At 41.2% G+C, this 18708-nt stretch overlaps 1 protein-coding gene across 5 annotated transcripts in view; it reads left to right on the top strand.

Annotated features, from left to right (window-relative positions):
• LRRC4C (leucine rich repeat containing 4C) overlaps window positions 1–18708 on the top strand; it is a 1396500-nt gene that overhangs the window by 1163405 nt on the left and 214387 nt on the right. For all 5 annotated transcript variants that reach the window (XM_055143221.1, XM_055143222.1, XM_055143218.1 and 2 more), the window contains one exon: window positions 13476–13548. The gene's annotated coding sequence lies outside the window, so the exon portion shown is untranslated. The remainder of the gene's footprint in view (window positions 1–13475; window positions 13549–18708) is intronic.

Genomic DNA, 18708 nt, shown 5'->3' with positions numbered 1-18708 from the left:
AATACTCTGGAGGATGAATGAGAATATGAACGCAAAAGATAGAATATTACCCTTTTGGAAAAAGAATCACACAGACCAGGATGCAGAAAAAAACCTGGGAATAATTTTTGGGGTCCTATGTTTTCTGGCTGTTCTGATACTCAGTGAACATACAAAGTCCCCCGAATTCAGAGGTTGAAAGGGCTTTTATACCCGGTAGCAAAAAGTGTCTTACTATTTCCCCAAAGCCCCGGTAGACATCAATATTTTGAGTTATGAAGCCCCTTTGATCCGGGTAAAAGAGGTGTGGGGAAGGGAGCCAAGTAGATGATAGCGCCATCTAGTGGGGAGAAGTTTCCGGCTCAGCAGCCGCCTACGAGGCTTCTCCCCAAATCAAGAATTTCCCGGCCCCAACATGTTAACTGTGCCATCTTCTTATGAGGTCACATTTTATTCTTCTTATTCTATTGATAAGGTAATAGAGATCTTCCTTCAGATTGTCTGGGATCATCCAAAGGTAAATGGCGTAGGAAGGGTAGGGCTGTATTACAGAGTAGGGTGTGTGACTACAATCAAGTAGCTAATGAGATGCTCTCGAAGGTGGGCAAGGCAATCAGTGGAGTGCATATCCATGACAATGCATGGCAAGTGCTTCACGCGGTGCCTGATGTATAGTAAGCACTCAATCAATGGTCCCTGCTGATCTGAATGATAACTAGTGCCTTCAGTCTGTGACAAATATCCGTGGGCTCCCAGAGAAGAAACAGAGAGATCGGGGACCAAACAATGGTCTAGTGCTGGGACCAAGCAGTCTGAAACTGAGCTGGAGTGAAAGCATGTGGCGTTAACAAGACCGGATCTGTGCAATAAGAGGACGTTTCCCACGGGGTGGGGGTAGGGTTGGGCGTTAGCTTTTTTTTTTTTTTTTTTTGGCTAAAGAATGAATGAATGTGTGTCTGAATTGGGGCTTTAGATTCTGTGCGGGGGAGATGTTTACAGGTAATTTCCGTTTTGAATATGAGAAATTCGTTTTAACCTTAGTACTGTGACGTTAACAGCTGGCATGTTAGGAATACTTGCTTAAAACTCACAGACAGAGGAGGGAAAGGAGTTCATTCTTCATCACACCAGGTTTTGCGCTTTCTTTGGAAACTTAAGGAAAAGAAATACTTAAACTTATTTTTAACATGTTATAACTAAATCTCTAGAGGACATTTAAGAACCGAACCAATATTTAGTAATTATTTTAAAAAAGAAAAAAAGTTTTAGCATTCATTGTGCTATGTGATTGCATAGATGATAATAAGTAGCCTATGTTATTCTGACTAAAAGAGAATTGTAGATCCCACAAACAATAACATTCCCAAATAACAGGGACTAGAGTTCTCTGTTGTTACATTTGCTGCATCCTAAAAGATTAGACAAAAATAAAATAAAATAAACATCCTGACCAAATAATATGTTAATTAATAAGTAGCTTAAAAGGGTGGGGTGCATATTTTGCATGTAGGAGCAAGAAATAAGGAACAGCAAACTCGTAAACAAATGCACCTTTCTTGTCTTACTCAAAAACCTAAAAGTTTCAGGGGATACAAATGCAAGTAGGGCATTTGCCTTGCACCGGGTCAACCCTAGTTCCATCCTTGGCATCCTATATCGTCCTCCCGGGTTCAATGCACCAAGAGTAATTCCTCATTGCAAAGTCAGGAGTAACTCCTAAGCATTGCTGGGTATGGCCGAAAAAGAAACAAAGAAAGGTAAAATCCTTAAGATTCAGAAAAGTTCCTCCTTATTTTGCTCTTGCTTTTCTTCTGTTCATTGGTGAGAGCTGCCTTAGAAAACAGGCCCAGGAAAGAATTCATTATTTTGATTCTGGAGTCCTCGGCAGCCCACCCTTCCCCATTCTTTCCTATAAAAGTCTCGTCTTATGACCAAATAGACAAGATGCTGGTTGACCTTGAAGATCAATGGAACAAAATGTTAGGGCTATAAAAGCACCATCAAGAGTAAACCCCCAATACCAGACCAGGAGGCATTCCCAGAAGTGTGAGACTCAAAACAAAAGTAATTAAATAAAAGAAGCAGGAAAACACTAATTTTAAACACATAAGTATATATGTATGTATGTATGTATGTGTCAGTTAGCATATTTATATTTGTACATATATTCATATATATATTTATACTCTTATTTATTTATACTGCCCGCTTCAGCAAATCGATGAACAATGGGGATCACAGTGCTACAGTTATTTATACATTTATATATGTGTGTGTGTGTGTGTGTATATAAGTGGACTGGAGTGATAGCACAGCGGGTAGGGTGTTTGCCTTGCATGCAGTCGACCCGAGTTCAATTCCTCCGTCCTTCTCGGAGAACCCAGCAAGCTACCAAGAGTATCCCAGCAGCACAGCAGAGTCTAGCAAGCAACCTGTGGTTTATTCAATATGCCAAAAATAGTAACAACAAGTCTCACAATGGAGATGTTACTGGTGTGCCCTCAAGCAAATCAATGAACAATGGAACTATAGTGCTACAGTGCTATATATCAGTATATATCAGAATACATATATAGTGTTTTACACTGACTTTAAAGCAAGCTCCTAGAAGAGAGCAATGCAGAGTCTCTTGCCCACATGCCTGGCTGTCTTCCCCGGGGCCCCTTGGAGGGGATGGGCTCCAGCTTCCCTCCCCTCCCCGAGCAGAGCTCCTGGCAGCTGAAGACCACTGGAATCTAGCCACAGCCATGCTCAAGGCCCGGCTCCACATGTTTGGACAAGCCTCACACATGAAGGTACCGGCAGAGGAACCCGGGTGTGTGTAATCCCATCAACAGCCAACATCCAGAGAGTTAAAATCAAGCTCCCAGAAGATATTTTATAACCTACTTTTCCTTCTGGGAGAAACTAGCAAGCTACTGAGAGCTTCCTGCCCACATGGGACAGCCTTGCAAGCTTCCCATGGTGTATCTATATGCCAAAGCCAGTAACCAGCTAAATCTCATTCCCCTGACCCTGAAAGAGCCTCCAATGCAGCATCCTTGGGAAGGCCGAGAAGAGAGAGGCTTTTAAAATCTCAGGGATAGATTTGACCCAGCAATACCACTGCTGGGAATATATCCCAGAGAGGCAAAAAAGTACAATCGAAACAACATCTGCACATGTATGTTCATCGCAGCGCTGTTTACAATAGCCAGAATCTGGAAAAAACCCAAATGCCCCAGAACGGATGACTGGTTGAGGAAACTTTGGTACATCTATACAATGGAATACTATGCAGCTGTTAGAAAAAAGGAAGTCAAGAATTTTGTAGTTAAGTGGATGGGCATGAAAAGTTTCATGCTGAGTGAAATGAGTCAGAAAGAGAGAGACAGACATAGAAAGACTGCACTCATCTATGGTATATAGAATATCAGAGTGGGAGACTAATACCCAAGAACCGTAGAAATAAGTACCAGGAGGTTGACCCCATGGCTTCTCGGCTGGCCTCACGTTCCGGGGAAAGGGCAACTCAGAGAAACGATCACCAACTACATTGTAGTTGAAGGCCATGTGGGGGAAAGGAGTTGCGGGCTGAATGAGGGCCAGAGACTGAACACAGCGGCCACTCAACACCTTTATTGCAAACCACAACAGCTAATTAGAGAGAGAGAACAGAAGGGAATGCCCTGCCACAGTGGCAGGGTGGGGTGGGGGGGAGATGGGAGTGGGGAGGGTGGGAGGGACGCCGGGTTTACGGGTGGTGGAGAATGGGCACTGGTGAAGGGATGGGTTCCCGAACTTTGTATGAGGGAAGTATAAGCACAAAAGTGTATAAATCTGTAACTGTACCCTCACGGTGATTCTCTAATTAAAAATAAATAAATTATAAAAAATAAATAAATAAATAAATAAATATACATAGTTGATAAAAAAAAATAAATAAAATAAAATCTCAGGGATAGGACAAATGTAGAAGTTACTGAGACCACTTGAGCAACTCGATGATCAACAGGATTTCGTGATCGTGATCATGATATATAGTGCATCACTGTCATCCCATTGCTCACAGTGGCAGCACGAATTGAGCCATTTCCTTTAGGGAGTTTGTAATCTAGTGAAAGCAACTTCCAGTACAGTAATCATTCCCACACCAGGTACTAGGTGCTTAGTGCCCTACGAGAAATTTGGATGAAGGACTGAAGGAGGACCCGGAGTGGATGTGTTTACTTCCAGCTAGGGCCTCAGGAATGTATTTACCAAAGATGTTGGCTTGAACCTGCATTTATTATTACTATTATTATTATTATTATATTCAGACTGGAGCGATAGCACAGCGGGTAGGGCATTTGCCTTACACGCTGCCGACCCAAGTTCAATTCCTCCGTCTCTCTTGGAGAGCCTGGCAAGCTACCGAGAGTATCTCACCCGCATGGCAGAGCCTGGCAAGCTATCTGTGGTGTATTCGATATGACAAAAACAGTAACAACAAGTCTCACAACGAGATGTTACTGGTGCCTGCTCGAGCAAACTTGATAAAAAATGGGACGACTTCTACAGTGCTATATTTCTATAGACTTGTTCAGATATTTTTCTCTTTAAAATTTTCTCAATTTTAATCTCTTACTAAATTTAACATTTGATGAATTTATCTACCTTATGTAAATTTTAAAATGTTTTAGCACAGAATTATCCATAATACTAACTTTTTAAATTTGTATACCTCTAAAAACATGTAAGATAAAAGCTTTTGGAAAAAAAAAAGTGTTCAGTTTTTACCCAATATTACCCATGTAAGAGTAACAATATAACCTCCTCCACAATGTTTATTACATTCACAGAATATTTTGTGGGGTAAAAATAATCATCCCTTTATCTCTCTGGATTCTTCAGAGACTGGCCAAATATCAAACAAATATCAGACAGAGAATATAAGCCAAAACGTGATAAGATTTCATTAAGAAGAGGTACATTTCTTATAAGCATGATAGACAAGCAGAAATCTAAGTAATGAACTCAATTGGCTTCCAAAACCATCTACCTGGAGACATGGGGGAAGCAGAGGGGAAGGTCAGCTAGGGACGTTATCACTGAAAACACATTAAACAGAGATATGCAGATTAAGTTCATTCTTTCTTCATTGAAAAGAGAATAAGCTAGAACCTCAGTACATGAATGTGGAACTCGCTCCTAAAACGTTTGTGTTAACTGGAGTGGAGCGATAGCACAGTGGGTAGGGCGTTTGCCTTGTATGCGGCCAACCTGGGTTCGATTCCCAGCATCCCTTATAGTCCCCTGAGCACCGCCAGGAGTTAATTCCTGAGTTCAGAGCCAGGAGTAAGCCCTGTGCATTGCCAGGTGTGACCCAAAAAGCCAAAAAAAAAAAAAAGTCTGTGTTAATAATTTCATAAAAGTAATCTGTCTTCACAGTCTCGCCAAGGAAAATAACTTTTTTTTGTCTAAAGTATACTTTGGAGTGACATATTTTTGCACTCCTAAGCTATAAAAAAGACTGTATCCACAGCCTTCATTCAATGAACTCCTACTATGCCTTAGAAACAATGATAAATGACCTTATTTATTTATTATTCATCTCTGCCTTTAATTCTTGTGAATGATGTGCCATAGGGAGGTTCCTCATTCAACTTTAGTCATTTTAGCTCTTCTTTTATAAATGAAAATCCAGGGGCCAATAGTCTGAGCGGGGTCAATTGTCTGAGTGCATGCTCAGAGGAGTTCAGGGGCACTGCTGTAGTTAGAGAAGACTGGTAGTCTTCTACTGCCAAGACGCTATTGTGGGCACGGAAGGAAGGCTCATCATGTCAGACTGTGGTGTGAAGGGAAGTCTGGTTCCCATGTGAAGAGGGGATTGATTGTGTGAGAAGGGAAGCCTGATTCCCTGTGACGGGAAGACTGTGAAAAGAGTAGAGTCCCTGGATCCCCTTCCCACCACCATTTTGCTCATTTGCACAATCATGGGAAGCCTAACTCCCGGTTTTGTTTCTACCAAATCTATATAGCTTACCCCGAGACGTTTGTGTAAAGCATCACTCAATATGTCACGTGGAACTCTGATCCTTCACAATCCCATCTCCAGCTGCAAGTGCATACCCCCATGTAAGTGTAACTAAAGCATCAGACGTGTGTCACAATTCAAATACATGATCTGGGTCCCTTGCCAAACATCCAGGCTTCTCTTTTGACTTGTGCATGACATCACTCATCCTTTCCCATGTTGCCGAGTCTTAGGTACAGTTTCCTAAGTTCCATCCTTCTCCATCTGCTCACCTCCAGTGTACACTGTTATGAGTCTTCTTCCAATGCAATTCTGTATTCAGTGTATGCTTTCCTCGTCTGAAATCTTGGCACTCTCTTGAATTGTGCTCCAGCTGTCCCTGGTTTTATAGTCTTTGACCACCTTTTCCAGGTGCTCATGGGTGAAAATCCTGGGATCAGTACATGTCACTGTCTAGGCATTTGATACCGGTCAGAGTCTGCCATCTGTCAAGGAGACAGCAAGCACTAGCTGATTCTGCATTCTGCCTGGACATATGGAGAGAGAGAGACAGAGACAGACAGACAGACAGACGAACGGACAGACAGACAAACAGAGACAAAGAGAGAGACAGAGAGATAAAGAGAGACAGAGATATATATATAGAGAGAAGTGCTGGGGGCTTCTTTCATCTGTTGCCATCTCCCACCCCCATTATCTGTTCCGATTGGCTGACTTTTTGATGGGCGAGATTGAAAGTGCTCAAATAAATTTACCTTGTGCCCCACCCTTCCACTGCTGCTGTCTCAGGTGGTGTTCAGCTTTGGAATGCAATTAGATTGGGCCCTTACAGATGCTAAATAAAATGGTGAGTGTTGTGGTTTTTGTGTTTGCTTTTTTTCATTCCAACAGGTGCATGTCTTTGTCTCTTCCTTTTGCCAGGTTATTCTGCAACTAGGGTGCAGGGGTGGAAAATTTTAAGATAAAATTGAAACAACGCAGTGAGGAGATCTGAACCTGAGAATTGGAATTTTCTAAGTCACTTTAAAGCATTTTCATTTCATGTCTAATTCAATAAGATGCTTTTCAACAGATCACTGACTACTGTCCAAAGGTTAGCTTTGGGGTACAAAAATAATAATAAGCTAAAGGTACCAAAAACAAAACCTGCTTTTACCTTGACTTTATCAATTAATACTTTATATGAATAAGAGAGAACAAGAGCCTCCAAACTCCTTCAGTAGCTTCATTTATTTCTGAAAGGTGCATTTTTGATATGTCAATCAATCAGTGGGTGCTGTTAATCTGCATATTGTGTTACAAGAAGCTGCCTTTTTTCTCCATTTTCTTTCGCTTTTTGTTCTTCTTAGGAAATGAATTCATGTCATTTCCATTTGAAATTCGGTGGCATTTGACTGCACAGACATTTAAGGCACCCTTCATTGACTCAAAGTTGAGTTTAATGGCAATACTTGTCAGCAACACCTTAAAGGGGAAAAAATTCTAGACTGCCAGACCCCTGGGACCCTGACAGTTACTTATAGAGAAAAGGTCTTGACACAGGTCTGTGGGTTGCTGTGGGGGGGTTTCAAAAGATCAAATTTGGTGAGTGAGGTTGATTCCTGGGTTCTTAATATTTTAATATTTTATCCAATGTTGCACTTTGTGCATGAGGGGCATTTGTGCCAGGATGGTATGGCATCAATTTCACTTAGAATATGGCTTTCTAAAAAGTACTCAGATGTACTGAGAAACATCGGAAATATTTGTTTCAGTTAGAGTTGAGACAACCAATTTGTTTTATGAAAGATTGAATAATGTCAATTACTCTTTTCCTTATCAATGCATTTCTCCAGTTTGGCCTATTCTGTGGAAAGCATAGTCTCAAAGCCCAAAGAAGTTACAAAGGCCAAACCTCAGAGCCTTTTATGTCAATAAAATAAATAAATAAATAAATAAATAAATAAATTCTTAGATAATCAACATATGTTTAACAAAGTGTTGCCAATTTTCTATTTGGCCATATTTTACATTTTAAAATATGGCTAAATAAAAAAATAAGGAAAAAATCACAGATGCAAGAACGAAGAAAAAGATTCATTATAAATTGATATTTTGCTTTAAATTCAACTAAGTACAGGGCAATATCATCGCATTGCCCTTACTGTTCTCAATTTGTTATAATGACCCAACTGAAATTTAATCTGGGAAATGTTTGTGGGCTGCTTATCTAACATAAACCCACCTTAAAGATCCAAACACCTATGAATACTTGAGTAATTTTAATCACAATGACAATGATAGCAACTGTTGCTCATGGTGCCTGTGAAGTGGTGAAGAGAGAGGAACCTGCCACTTTGCTCTCTAACCACCTGGATCAACCAGGAAGTGGTTGGAGAAATATAGGACAGATAAAGACTGTTATGAATCCATGCATGGTATAGACAGCGTGTCTTACCAGCCCCGTGAGACAGCCATCAAGCTGCACCTGAAGTCCACTTCTTCTGCACAGCGTGAGAAATGATCCTGAATTTCTCAGGGAACTTTGTCCCGGTCTAGAGCAAGGAATTTTTCTTTGCAGGCAAAGAAAGTCAATCCTAGTTCTCAGATTTTGAGGGTTCATCCCCTTTCCTTCACAGAAAAGAATTTCAGGAAGAGATGGATAGTGAAGTAGCATAGTTTTATTTAAAGATTATGGAGGAGGAGAGAAAGAGAGAGAGAGAGAGGGAGAAAGAGAGAGAGAGAGAGGGAGAAAGAGAGAGAGAGAGAGAGGGAGGGAGGGATGGAGGAAGGGAGGGAGAGAGAGAGAGAAAGAGAGTATATATTTCAAGTAGAGATTCAGACCACCTCCCAGCAATGGGGAGGCATGCTGCATGCCTTTGCAATTTGGTTTTATAGATCTTCTCTCAAGCTGCCCCCACATGGAGCTTTCTATGTAGGTTAAGAATCCATTGCTGTGGCATTGTCAAGAAGAGTCTGAAACCTCTGATGTTCCTCCTTCATGTCCTTATCACAACCCTTTGTTCCTGCTGGAGCTTCTCTGGGGGAGGGAGGTCTAGCCTTCTTTGGGCTTGTGCTGACACCAGTTAGTCTTAGCAGACCTCAGTTTCTATATCCACAAAGTGGGTCTCTCAATAGTGAGAGACCTAAAATGTCAGCACTAGTGACAAATTCTTCAATCCCATCTTGTTTTAATTATTTCCCAAGAACTCATTGCCATGGAGCAGCTTATCTACCTGCCTGCATCAGTGATAATAACAGTGACCTCACTGACTACTAAAGTAGCCTACTTACTTTTCGATTGAGCTTTTATTATATTTTATACAATAAAAAAATGTTTGGTGTTTGGTGTTAGGTGTTAATGTTTGGTGATATTAGAACAACGTCATCAGTGAAGCAGAGGTGGTGTAGTTGCAGACTGTCTATCTTCACTCTCATTCCTTCCCATTCCAGTTGATGCATGACATTCTCAAGGGTGGCACTGAAGAGTTTCGGTGAAATGGTGTCGCCCTGCTGAACCCCTCTCTTTAGGTCAATGACCAGTTCTTTGTAGAATGGTGAGATCCTGGTGGTAAGTTTGTAATACAGCTCACGGAGAATCCAGATACAATGAGTTTGAATGCCCTATTTGTCTAGGACTTCGATGACTGCATCAGATTCAACAGAATCAAAGACCTTTAAATTGATGAACATTAGAGAGCGGCATCTAGAACTCTGGCAAAATCTCAAAGAGCTTGGTCACTGTGTGGATATGGTTGATTGTGCCGAATCCTTTTCAGAACCCGGCTTGCTTGCATGGTTGTCCTTTGTCTAGTGTTCTGTCAATCCTATTCAGTATGACTCGAGTGAAGAACTTATAGATGACAGACAACAGGCAGATCAGGAGATAGTTGCCGATGTCATGGATGTCTCCCTTCTTGTACAACAGAATGGTCTTGCTGGTTTTCCATTGGGACGGAAGCTTGCATTCAGACAGGTAGCATGTGAAGAGCCAAGTAAGCGTATTGAGTACTGGCGGCAGATTCAAGTGTTCGGGTCTGACCTTGTCTGGACCGGTGCTGTACACTTCTTTAATGATGAAATGGCATGTTGGATTTCAGAAGGGAGAATGCTAAGAAGACATACCCATTCTATGGAATTTGGTATGTGGGCAGGTGGATGTGGCTATAAAGAGATCCGAGTAGAAGTCATGGATAACCTTCTCCATTGCCCTTCTGGAGGATGTGATAGATCAATCAGGACGTCAGAGGATAGTCATCTTTGTCTTGCAGTTGGTGAAGGACAGGCAGCCATTGTGAATACTTTTCCGGGCTTCCACCGCATAGGCCAACACTGCTGCTCTTCTCTCTTTGAGGTCTTCCTTTATCGCTTCTCTGCACAGCTTTGAGAGCTCAGACGTTAGCTTGTGATTACCTGAGACTCAAGCCAAACCACGTTGGTGAATGAGCTTAAGAGTTTCTGAAGACAGGTGTCTTTCTCTCTCTCTCTCTCTCTCTCTCTCTCTCTCTCTCTCTCTCTCTCCCTCTCGGCATTTCTCAAATAGTCCTGGAGGTTCTAACACCAAACATTAGCCAAGTGACATGAATGCTGGCCGACTTCGATCATGAGTGTGGAAAGGTCGGACTGCAGCTGAATCTCATGAAGACAATGTTCATGAGAAATGGACTAGTTCCTGATGTTCCATTTGCCCTCAATGGAACAAACATCTCCGAATGCAGCAGTTATGTGGACCTAGGTTGAGAACTCAACAAGACAAATGACTTGGCACCAGAGCTTCGCAGGAGGAAAAGAGTGGTGTGGAACACCTTCAAGAGCATCGTAGAAGTTGTTAAGAGGATGGAGAATCTCTGGCTCTGTGAACATCTTTTCGACTCCACCATTCTTCCTGCACTAACACGAAAACAGAATGAGAACGCTATTCGAGTCTCCCAAAGAGGAATTGTAAGAGATATGCTTGGAGTATCACGTTTCACTCAAGTGAGAAAAGGAATCTGAAGTTTCAACCTCTGTCAACAATTGAGAATCAGGGATGATATCTCATTTGCCACAGGACATCAAAAGAACGCCTGGCTGCCCACCAACGAGATAGTCAGACATCTTCATCAAGACCCTGAATGAATAGTTTGATGCTCTTCGTGTTACTGGAGCGAGCAGACGAGCAGACACAATTGGGCTACACTAGCACGGGACAGGGACAAATGGAGACATTACTGGTGCCTGCTTGAGCAAATCAATAAGAAACAGGATGACAAGTGATACAAGTGATAATATACGAATATAATATAATATGTAATATAATACAATATATAATATGATATAAAATAATATAATGTTTTATTATATTGAATCAAAGCGGCATAGCTTGCAAATAGAGGGATAGACATTTGAATATATATTATACAAACAAATATATTACCTCAGTGCACATTCTCCACCACCAAGGTCACCAGTATATCCCCCCTTTTCAACCCTCCCCTTGCCTCCATGGCAGACCATTTCTCCCATACTCTCTTTCTAATTTTGGGCATTATGGTTTGCAATACAGACACTGAGAGGTCATCATATTTGGTCCTTTATCTACTTTCAGCACACATCTCCCATCCCAAATGATTCATTCAATCATCATTGCTTCAGTGATCCCTTCTCTCTTCCAGCTGCCTTCTTGCCCAGCTCATGAGGCAGGATTCCATCTATGGGGCAATATTCCTGGCCCTTATGTCTACTGTCCTTGGGTGTCAGTCTCATATTATGTTATTTCATATTTCACAAATAAATGCATTGATTCTATGTCTGTCCCTCTCTTTCTGAGTCATTTCACTTAGCATGACACTCTTCATGTCCACAGGATAGACATTTTAAAGATAAACTTCCTTCCACTATCTTCAAGATCTTTAGGGAAAAGAAGCAAAATTGTGACTAGAAGGTAAAAAAAAAAATTGGCATTCTTTATGCACCTCTCAAAATCTGTAAGGATATTTTAAATGGAAGCATCATTCATAAAAATTAGAGTAAAAATAATTTCTAGGAATTAAAGTAAGCCCTAAACTTCAACCTAAAACCTTATCCAATTCTAACAGTAATCTAATCCTAAACATAATCTTTACCTTCAACCCCAATTCTAAACAAAATGTAGCACAATCTCTGTTGAGAATCCTAATATCCAATCCAAAACCTAATACTAGCCTTAATCCCTATCCTTAAATACTAACAATTATAATAAAACTCCATGCACCCCAGTCCTAAAACCCTAAACCTTAACGCTAACATTAGCCCAATCTCAAAATTAACCCTAACCCCTACCATAGCACTAACATCTAGTATAAGCCTAACCCTAATTATACTCATACCTATAACACTATTTAAATAAAACCCAAAGCCAAACACCTATCTCTAACCTTCAACCCTAACTAAAACTACCATAACTGTAATCAAATCCCAATATTAATAATAATAACACTAAATTCTTATATTCCTCTAATTAATTAATTAATTCCAATACATTAGGAACTACAATTAGATTTAGATCCTAAATCTAAACCCTGACTCTAACCCTGATGAATATATGCCTACACTTAACACTAACACTGTATCCTTAATATTAGTCTCTCCCAACCCTGGTTCTAGCGCTAAAAATATATCATTAAAACCATAACAAATATAAAAATAAATTAATAAAGTTAAATTCCAAATGTATTTTTCTTTGTTTCTTTGTTACACTTTTATAACCTTATGTAGGTGCAATTTTGTGCAATAGTGTATTAAGTTGAGAGGAATATAAGGTACATTGTGGAGAAACTACCCTAAAGTTTTTGAGCATCCTCACATCATCATCATTTGTGTGCAAGCATTTATGTGTGTGTGGGGGGGGGCAATGCTTAAGATCTATTACAGTATTGTTAATTATAGTAGCCACACTCTACATTTAATCTCTAGAACATAATCATTTATTGGAACACTACATCCTTGACCAATATCTTACAATTCCCCCTGCTTACCAGGCTCTGACAATCATCATTCTATTTTGGTTCTTTTTGTGTACGTAAAAGTTTACGTGATTTGCTTTATGAATAATATTGTGGTGAATGTAATATTGCGGTTTATGTATATGTGTATATATATATGTGTGTATATACATATATGTGTGTGTATGTGTGTGTGTGTATTAGGGGCCATACATGGCAGTTCTCAGGATCATTCTTGGCAGGGCTCAGGGGACCATATAATGTTTTAGATTGAATTCAGCCCTAAATAAATAAATTGAGAAATGTAAGATAAACAAAATATTCACTAAATAAAGTTATCCCATGTTGTGATAGAAAGAAAACTTTATGTTTTAGACTTAAAGTTCTGGATTTTATAAAGGAAAAATACCACAATAATTCTTTGATTTTTTTTAAAGACTGTTTTTCTATCCTCCAATTCAGTGTCTTTTCATTTACTATGGATTGGTGAGGATATTGTCAATAAAGGAAAAAAATATATTGGGAATAATAGAAGTGACAAAATGTTTGTATTTTTACAGGACCTGGAAATTCCCAACATCATGACCAACAAAGGAAAAATAATGCATTTGGACTTTGAGATCATTGCCTGAGGTAGGAAATTTTCTATGTGTGAGGGTATACATATTGAGATAATTCAATCTAAGAAATTTTGTATAAGGAGTCTACCTAGGTCTAGCACTTGTTAAGAGTTGATGGTCTCAACAGGGATGGAATGTAGAAGGGCTGAGGGATTAATAAAAGCTTTGACAATCAAACGCCATCATTTATTTTCTTCTGTAGAGTTGACATAAAGGGACCTCTTCAAAATTCATTTCCGTTCAGATTTTATTCCACATTGAATATAGCCACACAGACAGCACTGTAAGAAGACACTGATTTCATTTCCTTAATAGGATATCAGGAAGTAGATTGAACTGCTCTGGTTCTTCAGAGACACTGGACAAATAAACAAGCAACAGAAAGATTGAAAAGAAAAATGAGTAAGGAATAATGTATTATTAAGAGTTTGTCAACCCCCCTATACACATGGAACAGAAAAGCTCCGGTACCACTGCTAGCTGGATGGGGAAAGGGTTTTCTTCACTACAAACTTGCAGCTCTTTAGAAGATGGCAAATGCATGTTCTCGAAGCAATCATCAGGACTATGTTGTGGGTAACTTGAGTGAAGTGAGGAGCCAGGGAGTGGTCTTGAGAAAACAGTGCTTCCACCTTTCTGTTCCATTCTGCTCTGTCACCAGCGGAAATGACTTGCATGGGTCAGGACTGGCAAAGTCACCTTTGAGCATCTTTGTGGCATGGACCATCTTGTCGTACCACCTCCAAAAGACAACCCTCCTGCTATACCTGGAGGCCACTTGTTCTGCATGGGTGACAGTTGGTCCCTTCTACCCACGTTCTTGGGAGCCATGGGCTCAGGAGGGAGCAAGGACTTGCTCTTTTTTTTTTAAGGATAAGGAAAGTCAGTCCTCACCTTGACACAGACTTTCTAGTAACATTGTTTTTCTTTGCACTAAAGAATTCCAGGAGGAAGTAAGTAGTTTTATAGAAAGAAATTTACTTAGAGGAATATAAGGTGACACATAGAGAAAGCAAATGAGAGAGACTTGTAATCTTGAACACTAGCTTCTCCCGAGTGGAAAAAAATCAGCGGATGGCTTTTGGGAGAACATTATGTAATAATTTCTCCAGACTGTCTTGGCCTAATATTCCCTCTAGACATAAAAGTTCATCTTGATGTTGTCACAAGGAAAGTCTGTGCTCTACAGCCCTCTCCAATGTTTATTGTGACTTAGATACTCCTGTATCTTCCTTTTTACTAAAGGGTGCCATCTTTCTCTTCAGAGGTACCTCAGTTCCTGTCTGAGTGGTGCCTCAGTTTCTCCATCTGCAAAAAACTGAGGATTTCCATCACAGAGTCCTGGTATTCCTAATGCCTTTGGGATACTTAAGGTCTGAGAGATTTCTTAAGTCTTATTATTTCATAGAAACTCATTACTGGGCCCCCCCATCAGCCTTCAATACCCACATAAGAGAAAAAAGGGTTTTTTTTGTTGGTTTGTTTTATCCTTATTGAAAAACAGAATAGTGAAGTACCAATTTAGAATGGGTCTATTCCACACAGAGCTGTGGGCATGGGATGAGCAATAAAATACCCCCATGGATTCACAGGCGGAGGAACACTGTCTTACTTGAACAATTAATAAAGGGTTAGATTTCTTAGAGAGGTCAAGATGAAGAAGATTGATTTTATTTTTAGAATTTTATGAGAAAGAGTAAACAAAGACACATTTTCTTGTGGAAAGGAATTTTTACTTCCTAATGTTTTTGTTGAGGATCCACACAAAGTATGGACCCAAGAAAACTGAGTAATAGTTTTGTTTGTTTGCTTGTTTGGGGGCCACACCCAGCTGTGCTCGGGGGTTACTCCTGGCTCTGTTCTCAGGAGTCACTCCTGGTGAGCACAGGGGAAGTTGAGTGGTTCCAGGGATCTAATCCAGGTTGCCTTCATGCAAGCAAGGTTTTCTATCTTGGTCTATCTCTCTGGCTTTGTGTAACTTATTTTTCAGACATAGATTAAATACTCTTTGGTAGTGTTACATTGTGTTCAGGCTCTTGTCTTCTAGTACTCAAACTAAAACATGGGAAATGCTTAATGACCGAATTAATAAGATATTTTATATCAAAAAATAGAAAGAAAAGAAAAGGGGCAGGGAGGCTCCTATACTTTGGGAGGGATCTCTTAGCTACGGTTACAGAGAAAGGCAAAAACCCTCCTTTTTATGTTTTCTTAACTAAGAGGGATCACTGAGCACTTTTCATTGGGTTTAAAGTATGATGGACAGTGAGACAGGATGGGAACAAATGGGACCTTGAGATGATTTTTGTGGTAGGGACTCACCCAAACAACCTCTCCCTGGTTGAGTCTATTCCTAGGGTGTGTCATCAAAAGGAACAGCCTTGACTTCTTCACCATCTTTTCACGTTTTGGTCAAGACCATTAGTTTCTCCTGAAATACTTTCTTTTCTGAGGAGATTGACCACATTTTAAGTATGGCCTCCTTTTCTCGAAAGAGTTCAGTAACTGCATCTCATAGGGCTAAGGAGTTCATGACTTTGGGTTGTTCAGGACCAGTGATTAGGCAATTTCTTTAAATCACATTTGTTTTGTTATTAGAGGAAAATCTTGTGGTCAGGAAGGCCCACCTATCTATCACCTGCAACACTTGGAGAAAGGTGGTGAGGTGAAGGGGGAAGGTCACTTAAGTTAGTGATGAAAGATAATAAAGGGTCAATGATTGACCTTTCACCCTCTCCTTGGAAAAGACACTAGCAGGGTAGGTCTTCACAGTGACAAGAGATGCCCTTGGAGGGTTTCCTTTGACATGTCAGTGCCTCTGGGGTAGAATCTGTGATCTTGGGAAACTGTTCACTTCCAATGCATAGAAAGAGCTCAGGCACTTATCAAAGTGTCTGGAATGTGAAGTGGAAATAGCTAAGACAGAGTCTCGAGCAACAACCGGCAAGGGCAAACTTGAATCCTCCTCTTTCAATCCCTCCAAGTCGAAATCTTCCTACAGTCATAGGAGATGGGACACAGGATGGATCAGCTACTTCTTGCTGATGTGGGGGTGTCAAATGGAGTCCATCGCAGTCAAGAAGCATGAGGTAGAGGACTATTTAGAAGTCCTAGGTACCACGCCTCATTCACCTGCATCTGTGGCTTTGTATTGGTGATTGTGGCAAGGATGACTTATGTGATGCAGGGAAGAGAGAGACAGTCACTTCCTCCTGACCCACCTCTGCCACTCCAGGACCAGCTGGAAAGACTAGAACTGACCTCAAAAGCAGGACACATGCACACAAGCAGTGTGTGGACTCAGGCAGTGTATGTTCATGCGTCCTTTGTTAAGTTGGCTTATAGGATCTCTCCCAAGCTGCCCCATATGAGGCTTTCTACCAAGGTAACATTGCATTGCTAGAGTGGTTGCCAAGAGAAGTGGAGTTGGGATAATGTGATGGTCTCCTGTGAAATTCCTATTTTTTGCTGCAATTTCTCTAGGGTGGAGGGGCGGAGGGGTTTCCTGTCTTCCCTGGTTCTGTGCTGGAGCCAGGTAAGGGTCTTATCAGGTTTCTGTATCCACAAGATAGGTTCTGACAGCCTTAGGGCTAGTTGATTTTATCACTCCCAGGGGATTTCATTACCATTGCAGGGAGCCTTCCCTATCTACCTGCTTGCATCAATATTAATCACCATCTGCAGTTTGATGGCCTCAAGCCTAGAGCAAACAAATCTGACAAGAAGGTTATAAGGCAGGTCCTATTAGTCAAAACAGAGGCCTGTCAAGGGACAGAGAAGGGAAGGACCCAATCAAGCCAAGACCAGGTATTTTTCATAAGAAGTCTGCTCCCTGAATGGGGAGGTCTTAGTGGAATGTGGTCTGAATTTGTCTGTACTTATTAACAAAGATGCAGCATTCCTTTCCATTCCATTCATTGTACACACACATGAAGGTGGGATAAGTGTAACATTTGGAGGTCAAAGGGCAATGGTGTCCCCATTATAATGGACTCATTAAAACCATTTTTTTAAACGCATGATACTGAAACCCCAACCCCAAATCAGAGGGGAGAATGCTAAAGTGGCCAGTCTTCTAGATTACCAAGTAGACTCTAAATTCAGGTTACCAAGGGAGAATCTAGGCCACCCTTGTGACATTCCATACCAATAATAGCCTTTTCTTTAAGGCCACATTCCTAATAGGACCCTATCTGTCCCCTTTTGTCCTTATCATGGAGATGTCTCTTTGTGATTTTATTTGCATTTTCCTGCTGCTATGTTCTTCTCTCTTCCCTTGTTGCTCCTTTTTCCGTGTGGTGCCAAGGATCGAGTCAAGGGCCTCAGATATACCAGAGCTCTGCAACTGAGTCCCCTCCTTGGACCCCGTGTTTTCTTTTCATAACAGAAGAAGCGGCTATAGCGATAGCACAGCAGGTAGGGCGTTTGCCTTGCACACAGACGACCTGGGTCTGATTCCTCCATCCTTCTCAGAGATGACTAAAGTGATTTTCAAAGAAATAGACAATACCTATTGTGCTAAGATAAAAAAATAATAACTGAGGCCGCTGCTCTGACGGGAGGCCACGCCCACTTTGAGACCACGCCCACTGATATACAGGACACGCCCCCAGTATCTTCCTGGCGGGGTCGAGGGACCATGTCAGGGCGGCTGCAGGACATCGGGAACCCGGACCGGCCATGGGAAGCAGGGGACGAGGAGGCGTGGCTGGGGGTTGGTCTCAGTACTTGGGCAAGACGTGTGAATTAGGGCAGCGCTGGGGTTGACTGGCAGCGGCGGCAAAGTGGGGGTGGGGTCCAGAAGGGCCCAAGCTGGCAGGACAGGACGCCGACTTGGGGGCAGTTTCTCGCAGGGCCCTCCGTCCCTCTCAGAGAGCCAGACAAGCTACTGAGAGTATCCCACCCGCATGGCAGAGCCTGGCAAACTACCCCGTGGTATATTCGATATGCCAAAAACAGTAACAAGTCTCACAATGGAGACATTACTGGTGCCCACTGGAGCAAATTGACGAGCAACGAACTGACAGTGAGAGTGATACAGTGATTCCCTGCTGATTAGAGATTAATGATGTAGACCATGTATAAAGCTTCTTTAATAAATTTCTTTCAGGGATCAGAGATCACTCTGCAATCTGACCACATTTTTAAAAAATTTATTTACCATAGTTTAGGT

Source organism: Sorex araneus, chromosome 6, assembly GCF_027595985.1.
Source record: "Sorex araneus isolate mSorAra2 chromosome 6, mSorAra2.pri, whole genome shotgun sequence".
Classification (NCBI taxonomy): Eukaryota; Metazoa; Chordata; class Mammalia; order Eulipotyphla; family Soricidae; genus Sorex; species Sorex araneus.
The sequence above is the reverse complement of the archived record's forward strand: the minus strand, read 5'-3'. Positions and strand labels throughout refer to the sequence as shown.